Below are 12,544 nucleotides of genomic sequence, written 5' to 3' on the forward strand. Positions count from 1 at the left end.
AGGCCAAGCAAATGGGCTCAGTGATGGCCGAGCAGGGCGGAGCTGCCCGCACCTGGGAAAATGGAGGCAGCACCGGGGTAGTGAGTGGCCTGGTGGTGCAGGCGGAAGCCGCGTGGGCATTCACCCCCCGAACCGAGCTGTGCCAGGGATCACTCACAGTGCTGTGCACTGGCCATTCCTATACAGGATCCGAACCCGCGGCGGGAGCGTCGCCGCGCTCCCAGCGCCGCACTCTCCCGAGTGCGCCACGGGCTCGGCCCTATAAATATATTTATAAATACAAATATATAAATACATTTATGTTTATATATTATACTGTATACACTTCAAGTATATAATACATTAATATTAACTATAGTCACCATGCTGTACATTAGGTTTCCAGAATTTATCTTATAACTGAAAGTTTGTACCCTTTAACCATCATCTCCCCATTTTCCACCCTCCGCTCCCAGCCCCTGGTAACCACTCTTCTAACCTCAGTTTCTATGACTTTGACTTTCTTAGATTACATAAATAAGTGAGATCACGTAGTGTTTGTCTGTGTGTGGATTATTTTACTTAGCATAATATCCTCTACATCCATCCGTATTGTCACAGATGGCAAAATTTCCTTCTTTTTTAAGGCTGAATAATATTTGTGTGTGTGTGTGTGTGTGTGTGTGTCACATTTTCTTTATCCATTCGTCATCAATGGACACTTAGGTTGATTCTGTATCTTGGCTATAGTGCTGCAATGGACATGGGAATGCAGATATCTCCATGAAGTGCTGATTTCATTTCCTATGGATACATAATCAGAAGTGGGATTGCTGGATATGTGGTAATGCTATTTTGAGTTTTTTCAGGAAGCTCCATACCATTTTCCATACTGCCTGTATTAATCTATATTCGCACCAACAGTGTACAAGGGTTCACTTTTCTCCACATCTTCACCAACACTAATCTTTCATCTTTTTGATAATGGCCTTTCCAACAGGTGTGAAGTGATATTTCACTGTGGTTTTAATTTGCATTTCCCTGATTAGTAATGTTGAACATTTTTTTCATATACCCATTGGCCATTTGTATGCCTCTTTTTGAGAAATGTCTATTCAGATTCTTTGCCCACTTTTAATTGGGTCATCTGGATTTTTACTATTGAGCTGTTTGTGTTCCTTATATATTTTTGGATATTACCCCTTCTCAGATGTATGGTTGGCAAATATATTCTCCCATTCCATAGGCTGGATCTTCACTCTGTTGATTGTTTCCTTTGCTGTGCAGACTTTTTAGTCTGATGTAATCCATTTTTCTATTTCTGCTTTTGTTGCTCTTGCTTATGGGATGATATCCAAGAAATCAATGGTAGACCAATGCCATGGAATGTTTCTTCTATGTTTTCTTCCAGTAGTTTTATAGTTTTGGATCTTACATTTAAGTCTTTAATCCATTTTGAGTTGATTTTTGCGCATGATTTAAGGATCAAATTTCTTTTTCTTTTTTTTGCATGTGGTTATCCAATTTTTCAAACACCGTTTATCGAAAAGTCTATTCTTTCCCCATTGTGTATCCTTGGCATCAGAATAATATTTTTAAATACATGAAACAAAACTCAGAGAGTGACAAAGGAAAGCAATTATATTGAAATGAATATTGAATTATAATTGTGAAAGAGTAATACATGTGCTTCTTTATTAATGCATATAATAAGATCCAGTGGCAGGTCTAATAACTATTGCAATTTCCCAGACATGATGAGTAAAAGGAGTATTTTAAGATTTTGAAACAGCAGTCACGTGGTGTGAAATGTCTGTGAATCTCATCAGTGATGAAATTACAGGTCCTGCTAACGCTGCTGTCATCTGTTGCCTTCATTTAATAACTGAAGAAAATTCTTGACATCAGCTAGAAGACAGTGAAAATAAAAACGTATTTTTCCCTATCCGAATTTATTCTTCCCTGAGTTTTGCAGCAAATACCCAGCCTGGGGCAGCAGGGTTTAGGAGACTGGAAAGAACGTGCACTTTGTTCTCAGCTGCAAACCACACAGCAACTTTAGATGTCAAAGAAGAATTCTACCATTTCGTTTTCCTTCTTGTAGTTCTCCTAGGAAACAAGTATTAAGTGACAAGATTTTCAGAAGAGGTAATTTTCTCCCAAGCTCTCTCTTTATTTACCTGAATGTTAAATTCAGAGATACTCTAGTCTCTCAAAAGAAACCCGTGGGTGGAACATATTTTAAAATGTCAAACCCAAAATGAATCTGAAGGGCACAGCCTGGAGAAGGCTCTGGGCTCACCAGCAGCAGCCTACCTGGGGCAGCTGACGCAAAGGACTTGACAGCCCTTCATTGTCATTATTTACATAACATTTTCAAGTTTTCAGAGTTGTGTGGCTGTCAGTGTGGAGGAGTTTTCAAGGCTCTTTTTTTTTTTTTTTTTTTCCTACTATCAAATTTATTCCTCCTCCTACTTCTACCAATTGCAGTCACCAAGCTCTCACCAGGTGCCCACGTAGCACTTCCCGCCTGGCAGGCTGGCCTCCCAACACCCAGCAGTGGAAGCCTGATGCTGGGCCCACCCTGCATCTCTGCCCTCTTCTCCTGCCTTCTGGCAACTGCCTTCCTCAACCTGGAATGACCTCCAACTCCCCACTACAGAGGTGGGCATGAGACCCTAGTAGGTCCAGGTTCTCCTTTTGGAATCATAAGCATCAAGAATCCTGTAATCCTGGGCTACCAGCAGCCATATCATTCCCTTTGGAGATATCCAGTTTGAGAACTAAGCTGTCACAGAGGAAGCAGTAGAACTAAAAGACACACAGAGACAGAATCCTGATAAAATCTGTGACCTGGGACACAGCTGTTCCTCACCTTGGAGGCTTAAGCCAATTTAAATTGAGTTTCTGCCACTTGCAAGTGAAGGAATCCTGACAGTATATTTTATAATAATTCTACCAGTGAGCAAATTCCATGTAAGTAGAATGCTGGGTCAGAATGGCAAAGTGCATCAGCACAGATAGGGTGACAGGCTCACAGCTTGGGGGGGGCGCTGCAGCTACACTTGTACCTTCCAGCAGTAGCAAACCTCATCTGTGCAGAGTGTCTACACATTCTCCCTCCTACTTTCCACCAAGTTGCATTCTCTCTGTGGGGCCGTGGGGGAGTGGGATTGTTTCTGCCCTGCTTCTGAACCTGCCCCGGGACCGCAGCAGGGACACCAAGTTTAAAGCCCAGCCTTGGCTATTGACCCTTCAGTCCTTTGCAGGCTCCTCCTGGGAGCAGATCCCGTGCCCAGGGGCTCTGAGCTTCTGTGCACAGGGGGCACCTTCCTCCCTGGTAGCTTCTGGGAAGGAGCTACCCCTCCCCTGGGGACGCGTCTCTTGAGCTTTCCCAAGGCTGGAGGGACTGAGCAAACACAGCCCATACTTGCCCAAAGATCCTCAGTAGCTTTATCCTCACACAGTGAAGAGAGAACAGGGGAAGTGGGTCCAGACTGTGATGCTCAGGCCCCGCAGAAGCCGCCAGCGATGCAGAAGCAGAGGTGCCTCCTTGAACAGGTGGGCCCTCTACGGTTCCACCCACACCAGCCTCGGATCCTCGACCTCCGCGGACACTCACTACTGTGACTTCATCATTAGTCTCTGGCATGGCCCATTTGGGGCAGGTTCATACTTAAATATTCATTCCTTTTCCCACTGCTGATGGAATCCCATGTGGGAATCATAAGGTTAGGATGGATGAAACCCGGTAGAAAAGAGTAATTGTAAAACTGATGCAAAAGGACAGTTCTGTCCTTATGCCCTTAAATATCTAATTTCAGGCATCAGACACCATCTTTAAGCTGAAATAAAACCTCTACCTAGCCTAACCACTGGATTTTCTGAATGGGATATGAAAACAAGGCAGCTCTTACCCCATCTATAAAATTTACAAAAAATAGTCTGGAAATAAGAGATAATTTTTCCCCTGGGCAAAATTAATGCTGAGCTATCTTAGTTAATTCTCTGAGGGAGACAAAGGGGTGCAGGGAACGGTGTTTGTGGAATCTGAGCCATGCAGGAGTACCCGGGACTCCCCAGGCAGGCTAGACCTTCCACCCAAATACCCTGATAGAAAAAGCCCCGTGAGAAGTTCCCAGGTGCAGTTTTCAAAGCAAAGCCCCCACCCAGTAAGTTCCAGAACCTAAGAGTGATGACACGAAATCTTGAAGGCTCTTCTGTATGTTGGCCTAAAACCCCAACTAAAAGCTTAGAAGCTCATCACCGAAGGCTGAGCCCCTAGGAGGAGCTGTGAGCTGTGGTATCTTCGTTGTCCTGAGGGATCCCACCTTCCACCCCTCCCTCCACTGCAGGGTAGCACAGGGAGCCTGTGCCTCCCTCGGCGGACACAAACAGGCTCACTCTCCTCCAAGGGCAGGCCTTCCCTGACCCATCCCAGAGGAGCTGCCTCTCTCAACCCCAAATTACTGCACCAGGAGGGAAGGCTACTGGCCGCTGCACACCCCTGTGTGTAGGGTGGGTTGATTCAGGAAAAACCTGGACCCATGGAGGAGGAACAGGACCCTGGGGAGCTGGGAAGACCATGGAGATAAGAGAGGGAGTCGCCATGGCAACCTGTTCTCCAACCCTCTCCTCTTCACCTTTGCCTGGTGCAGACCTTTTCCTCTAGAACGTGTGGCCTGAGGCCCACCCACATGCTGTGATGTGCTCCCAGCAGTGCTGTCTGCCCCTTAGCAAAGAGCTAAGTGACCGACATAAGCATTTGGTGCATGGTTCTTGTCTCAGCATGTTTTCTGCTGCTATAACAGAATACCACAGGGTGGGTAATTTATAAACAAAATAAATTTATTTCTCACAATTCTGAAGGTTGGGAAGTCCAGGAGCATGGCTCTGGCATCTGGCAAGGGTCATCCCATGGCACAAGGGTGGATAGCAGAAGAGGGCACACACAGAGAGAGCAAGAGAGGACTGCTTTTATAACAGCCTGCTCCCAAGATAACAATCCACTCCCACAATAACAACCTTAACCCATCCGTGGAGATGGACTTTCCAGGATCTAATCAATTCTTAAAGGCGCCATCTCCCGGTGCCATCACCGTGGCAATTAATTTTCAACATGAGCTTTGGAGAGAACGTTCAAATCATAGCAGTGTTTGTACTGGGTTTAGTAGTATCTCCCCAAAATTCACGTCCTTCCCAGAACCCCAGAATGTGACCTTATTTGGAAATAGAGTCTTTGAAGATGTAATTAGTTAGGATAATGTCATACTGGGTTAGGGTTGGCCTTAAATCCAATGTCGGTGTCCCTAAAAAGAGAGAAAACAGACAGAGGAAGATACACTGGAAGAAGCAATGAAAAGACAGAGGCATAGACTGGAGCAGTGCAGCTACCAGCCATGGAATGCCGTGGACTGGCAGCAAGCACCAGAAGCTAGGAGAGGGGCCTGCATGGATTCTCCCTGAGAGCTTCTAGAAGGCGCCAATCCCTGCAACTCCTTGATTTTAGACTCCGGATATTCAAAACAATAAAAGAATACATTTCTACTGTTTTAAGTCATCCAGTGTGTGGTACTTTTATTAAGGCAGCTGCGAGAACCTAATCCAGTGCCACACAGACACTTCAAAATGCAGCGCTGCAAAACCTCAGAGCTGGAATCCAGCTAGCCTAAACTGTGACTCAAAGAAAACTTGACATATATCTGATACTCATTGTCCATACTTTTAAGGAGACAGAGCTAATAAGAAAACAACACAGGAAAATTAAACCCCTCCTGTTAAATGTTTGTTTTACCTCTACCCCTCTAGGGAATGCCCTGGTATGCCACAGGTGCATTATGAACTTGACAGTGGAGTTGAGCTCACTGTCTGAACTGGGTGGAAAACTGCAAGGTGTGAAAGGAAACCAGTTGTTTGGTTTGCTCTGCTGCCTCAGCAGGGAGGCTCAGCCCTGCCACAGGACGGGCGGGAGGAAAGGTGGGGATGCAGACCCCTCACTCCTACAACCACCATTCCATTCTCATAAAGGTCTCCTTGCGGAGTGCTCACAGGAGGGTTGGAGATTCTGAGACTGACCTCACTTCTGTGGGGCTCCTCTCCTCTCTTCTCTCCACAGTGAGTGCAGAGACGGCTTTAAGTCAAGCCCACCTGGGAAAGGCATTTATGGACCTAGCAAACCCTGAACTGTGCTAACTGAGCACTTTGGGGTGGGCAGTGTTACAGTGTGTGGTGATGGGGGAACAGGCACATTTCTCGTTTGGCTCCAGCACTCCACAACTGTATGATCCATCTAGACCCAGAATCCCAGCACACATGAAACAGAAAGTTATTGGGTGCTGTGCCTGGATTGTCTGGGAGCTGCAGAGGATCCAAATCACCTAGTAGAAAACATTCACTTCGCCTTGGAGACTGGGAGGGCAGCTGCATTACTTTGCTCGTTCACATCTGTGACTGCCCGTGCCAGCACCCTAGGCTCATGGGGGTGGGGGCATATTCCTGTCTGAGCCGTGATGGGCTGATCCCAGTCAGTATTTGCTCTGTAAGGTCAGGTGTGGGCTCATTAAGAAATGACTTCGTCCTTGTGCTGTTACCTCCTAGATGATCATGGGACACGTTGACCCTGTGGAGGGCACGTCCTCCTGCCACATCCACTGCTGAATGAACAGGGAAGGTTCTCACTGCACCCTGGATGCAGGGGTTGGTGCAGGGAGTGGCATTAGTCTGGGTTGTTGGTCCTCTCAGTAGACGTCCTGTCAAACATACACCCATCAGAGATCGTGAACAAGGAAATCAGTTAGTCTTCTTGGCTTTGACATGGAATCGGTTATTATGGAGAACTTTATTACAAAAACAAAATTAAACTCTCAAGTTTTAATTCTTCTTAGGTCAAAACTTAAAAGGTTTTGCAGTTTGTGTGTTAGTTAAAACATCACTCTGTATTATCCACTGCTGGCATAAGGTTCAAGTCCAAAAGGATCCACAGTCTTCTCTTTAATATTTTCCTTGTTTACTAAGGTATAACATTCTACCTTCTACTGTAGGTGCTCAAATCTTAGGTGTATATTCAATGACCTTATGTCAACAACCATGTAACCGCTTCCCACAGCAAGATCTAGCACATCCCCAGGCCCTAGCAGGCTCCCTGGTGTCCCTTTCCCGTCAGTATGAGTCCCCCAATCCTACAGATACCTGCGATTCTGACTTCTAGCACCACATGCTAACGAACTTCACATAGGTAGAATTGAACGATGGGGACTTTTGGGGATCTGCTTTCTTTTGCTTGTCATCATGTCTGTGAAATATGCTTGCAGGGAGAAATAGTTTATTTTTTCAATTGCTATATGCTAGTCCATCATGTCTATATACCACAATTTATGTTGACGGACATTTGGGTTGTTTTACGTTTGGAGCTGTTATGAATAAAGGTGCTAGAACCATTCTCTTACGTGTCTCTTGATGGCCACAGCTCTCATTTCCTTTGTGTATACACCCAGGAATTGCTGAGCCAGGGAGATATGTATGGTTAGCTGTAGTAGGTACTGCCAAACCTATTTCCAAAGCTGAACTTCAACCATCAGTGTATGAGCTGCTGCTGTTCCCCATTTCTGTCAACACTTGTCATTGTCAGTCTTTTTAGTTTTAGCCATTGCGATGGGTCATAATGGTATCTTACTATGGGTTTAATTTGCATTTTCCTGTTGGCTAATAATGTTGGGCACCTTTTCATATGCTTATTGCCACCTTGGATTTCCTCTATTACAGGGGTCTGCAAATTTTTCTGTAAAGGCCCTGATTGTAAATATCTCTGGCTTTGAAGACCATATGGTCTTTTTCCAATTACTCAACTGCACTGTTGTAGAGCAAAAGCAGCCATAGAAAATATGTGAATGAATGGGTGTGGCTGTGTGCTGATAAAAGTTATTTATCAAAGCAGGCTGGGGAACACAGATTTGGTCTTGAGGACCTTAATTATCAGATTCCTGCTCTACTGTAAAATGGCTGCTCAAGACTTTTGTCCATTTTTAAATTAGTTTTTTTGTCTTTTTCTTATTGATTTGTACATGTTCTCTATGAGTTCTGAATCCCAGTTTTGTATTCTTAATCATTTATCATATTCTAGAACTTAAAATAAATTATGATTATTATATTGGGCCATTACTATAGATTTGCCTTTGATGTTTCTATCACAAGGGCCATAAGAGATGTTGTCACAGGGATCTTCCTTCTGAAACTTGGACCCAGGAGAGCTGTCTACTGCCATGTTCACGCTGGACCGCTGTGCTCCTCCTCGTACCCCTTGGTGAGCCTTGCTGTGCCCAGGACAGGTGGGGTGAAAATGGCCCTGGCTTGTTAGAATGGACGGTTTTCAAAAGGAATATAGATTTAATGTGACAATTAGTGTATATACCATAAGGAATTTTTTAATTGAAGGAAGTTTTCATCCTTCACATCAAAGATGGTCAGAACTGAGGGAGCTGATAAGGGCTTCTTTTCCGTTATTAGCCAAATGCTTTTTACGTTGGGCATGAGCTGACGGTGGGATTGAGGGGAATGTGCCTAAATGTTTTGTCACTTCACTAGCAAAATGATTATCGTCTCTGCATTGCAAAACCCTCTTCCACATGTGAGCTCCCTGAGGGAGCAATGGCCATTACCTGTGGGTGTCAGGAGCCATGGCGATCTCTCTGCCTGTGTTATCTCATTTGAGCAAACATTATCATCTCTTTTTGCAGCAAAGAAACTGAGGCTCAGGGTTGTTAAATGAATCGATTGAGATCAGAGATTAAATAACTGACCGAGCCAGAAATGCTTTGTTCCGAAGCCCTTGCTCTTCCCCCTGGGCTTTCCCTTCATGTGAAGATGTGGTTGCAAGGGCTGTTACTGGAAACCCGGTCGAGTCCCCTCACACACTGGATGGATCTCGAGGTCTAGAGGGAGGCAAAGGACTCATCACTCAGGGCTCCCCAACAAGAGAAAGAGCCCAAATCTCCAGAGTCCAAAGTCCTCCTCACCTCTTCTTTTCTTTATTTAAATAATTTTGGCTTTACTAGGTCAGCTGCAATGTAAGCTGGTTAAGAACAGCGGTTCATTTCATCCTTGTTTTCCGCTGTGCCTGGTGTCTGTAACAGCACCGAGCCCTTGCGATGCTCCATTTGTGCAGCAAATGCATCATAAGAAACAGTAGCAAGTGGTTCGATCTCGTCCTACGGAGGGTTTTGTGCTCTTCCTGCCTGTTGCTGCCTCTCACATCCCCGTTCTGGACAGAGAGCATCTTGAGTGCCCAAACATCAGCCAAGACCCAAGGCCAGAAGGGAATTCATATGTCAGGCCTCTTTTCCTTCTACATTAATAAAATTAGTAAGCATGTAATAGTGTGTTTCCTTTACAGATACTCTAATCACACAGAGATAAATCAAAATATGGGAAATTATGCTTGTTTCATTCAACGTGGTTTTAGAATGCCAGTTATCCTTACTTTCAATTTAATCTGTTTCCAAATACACAGTTCCTTAGAAATGGAGAAAAGCTGTTCTTAGCCCCTAAATGTGGGATTTATCAACTCTTGTATTGTTTATTCTTGTGCAATTGGCTACACCATTTCTGAAAAAAAGCAGTTTCAGGACTGATAAATCTATTTGTGTCATTTTCCTAGCAGCATCTTGCTTCTTTATGCAATCTCTCATTTCATACTTAGCTTAGTTTATGAGAAGTTTGGGTAAACAGAGTTCTTATGAGTAATTAGTATCCAGTTAGGCCAAGGTTTCATGTCTGTGTAAGTCAAGCCTCTTTTTCAAACCTCTGGGAAGAATTAAGTAGGTCAGGCCTCTGTTTACAAAGCAAGGCCCAACGCTGACTGCCCTGGTCATTTTACAAGTTATCCCTAGTGGCTGGACATGTAGATAAACCTACTCAATATTTTTTCTTGGCCCCTGCTGCTAATGAAAGGGCCAAGACAGACCTCCCAGTGATCCAGGTCCTTCTTCTCTTGTTTGTCCTGTGGGAGGTTCCACAGTCCACCAAGATTACTGCAAAGCTTCATCCCGATACATAAGGAAGATCACAACACTGTCCTCTGAGCAAAAGTGTCCTGACACTGTCCTTATGTCCTCAGCCCTGTTTCAGATGATTAATCTGGAGTGAGAGCCTCTCTACTGAGAAGCATTTGTGCCTGATTTATTTTTCCCAACTTTTTATTACAAAACCTCAAATATACAGAAAAAGCAAAGAAGAATACAATGGACATTTGCATACTGACTAAGATTCAACAGTTGTTCACATTTCGCTGAACCATTTGAAAGTGAGTTGTACTTTATTTCTGCACATAGCTCCTAAGAATAAAGACATTCTCTAATACAAACAACATAACATTGTAACAAAGAATTTATTTCATTTAAGTTATCAAAACAATTGGAATACAAGTGGTCATAATATTTTCTTATTATCCTTTTAAAGGCTGTAGAATCTGTAGTAATGCATATCTTTCATTCCTAACGTGGTAATTTGTGTCTTCCCTCTTTTTTTCTGGCCAAGTCTAGAGGTTTATCAATTTCATTGAATTTTTATTCCCAAAGGGCCAGCTAGCAGGTTTCATTCATGTTACTGTTTTCTTCTTTTCAGTTTTTTTATGTCATTGATGTCTACCTTTATGTTTATTATTTCTTTCTTCCTAATTTCAGATTAAATTTACTTTTTTTTCTTAAGGCAGAAGTTTAGATCTTTTTTCAGCTGTATCTTACAAATTTCAACATGTTGTGGTTTTATTCTTATTTAGTTGAAAATGTTTTTAATCCCCCTGTGATTTCTTTTTTGACCCATAGGTTATTTAGAAGTATGTTGTTTAATTTCCAAATATTTGGGTATTTTTCCAGATTCTTCTGTTGCTGACTTCTTAAATTTTGTTGTGGGCAGAACGTAAACTTTGTATGATTTCAATCCTTTTAAATGTGTTGAGGCTTGTTCTTACACCTAGCACATGGTCTATCTAAGTGAAGGATCATGTGGACTTGAAAAGAATGGATATTCTGTTGCTGTTGTATACACATAATTATATCAATTAGTTAAGTTGGTAAATAGAGTTATTCACACTTTTTATATCTTTACTGAGTTTCTGTTTACTTGTTCTATAAATTATTAGAAAAGGAGAGCTGAAATTTCCAAGTGTAATTGTGGATTTGCCTATTCTTCTTTTGGGACCATCAGTTTTTATTTCATTTATTGTCCATATACACATCTAGGACTGCTGTGTCTTTGTGATGAAACGACCCTGTCTCAATATGAAATGTCCCTCTTCATCCCTGCTAATGATTCTTTTCCTGAAGTTTATTTTCTCTGATGTTAATATGGACAGTCTTGCTTCATTTTGATTACTGTCTGCATGTTATATCTGCTTCCATCCTTTCTTTTACCTGTTTTCACCATCACATTTCAAGTGTATTTCTTGCGGATCACACACAATTTTGTCTTTTTTTTTCTCTTACAAGCTCTGTGTTTTAATTGGAGTGTACACTATTACATGTTATATAATTATCATATGGTTAAGTTTAAATCTACCATCTTATTTTTTTCTACTTGTTCCATCCCCACTTTATTTATTTTTTCCTCAATTCCAACTTTTTTTGGATTAGATGTATATATATTTTTACTATTCTATTTATATGCACTATTGACTAATAAGCTATACTATTTTATTATTTTTTAAATGGTTATTCTAAGATTTACAATATTTAACTTATCACAGTCCATATAGAAATAATATTATGGCACTTCATGTATAATGTAGAATTCTTAGAATGCTACACTTCTATTTATGCCTTCTATTCTTTTTGCTAATATTGTCATATATTTTATTTCTCATATAATTTTAACTGAAAAACATTTTTGCTATTTTTGCCTTAATTATTCAATTATCATTGAAATAAATTTTTAAAAGAGGCAATATTTTTATATTTACCAATTTCAGCACCCTCTAGTCTTTTGTATGGATCCAAGTTTCCACATAATCCTAAATTTTATATTCCTGTGTTTTAAAGGACTTGATTTAAACTTATTACAGTGGAGATCTCCCGGAAGTGAATTTTTGCAGCTTGCGTTTGTCTGGAAAATATTTTATTTTACTTCCATTTTCAAATAATTATTTTCCATAAATATACAACTTTAGGTTAATATCACATTTATTAGCTATCTATCATCACTCTCTAAAAATATCTTTTTTTGTCTTCTGGTCTGCATAGCTTCTGACAAGAAGTCTGCAGTTATTCTTAATTTGTTCCTTTGTATGTATGTCTCTTTTCTCTCTGCTTTTAAGAATTTTTCTAGCACTGTTTTTTAGCTATTTTATTATGATGTCTCATCATGTAGTGTGTGTTATGTGTATGTGTATGTTTATTTTACTTCAAGTTTGTTGAGCTTCTTGGACCTCTGGCTATATAACTTTTATAAATTTGGCAAAATTTCAGACATTATTTATTCAAATACTTTTTTCTCTCCTCTCTTTCAGGGATTCCAATTACGATTATGTTAGAGGACTTCACATTTTTCTACAGATCACTGAATCACAATCCATTTT

This window comes from Cynocephalus volans, chromosome 1, assembly GCF_027409185.1.
Source record: "Cynocephalus volans isolate mCynVol1 chromosome 1, mCynVol1.pri, whole genome shotgun sequence".
Lineage (NCBI taxonomy): Eukaryota > Metazoa > Chordata > Mammalia > Dermoptera > Cynocephalidae > Cynocephalus > Cynocephalus volans.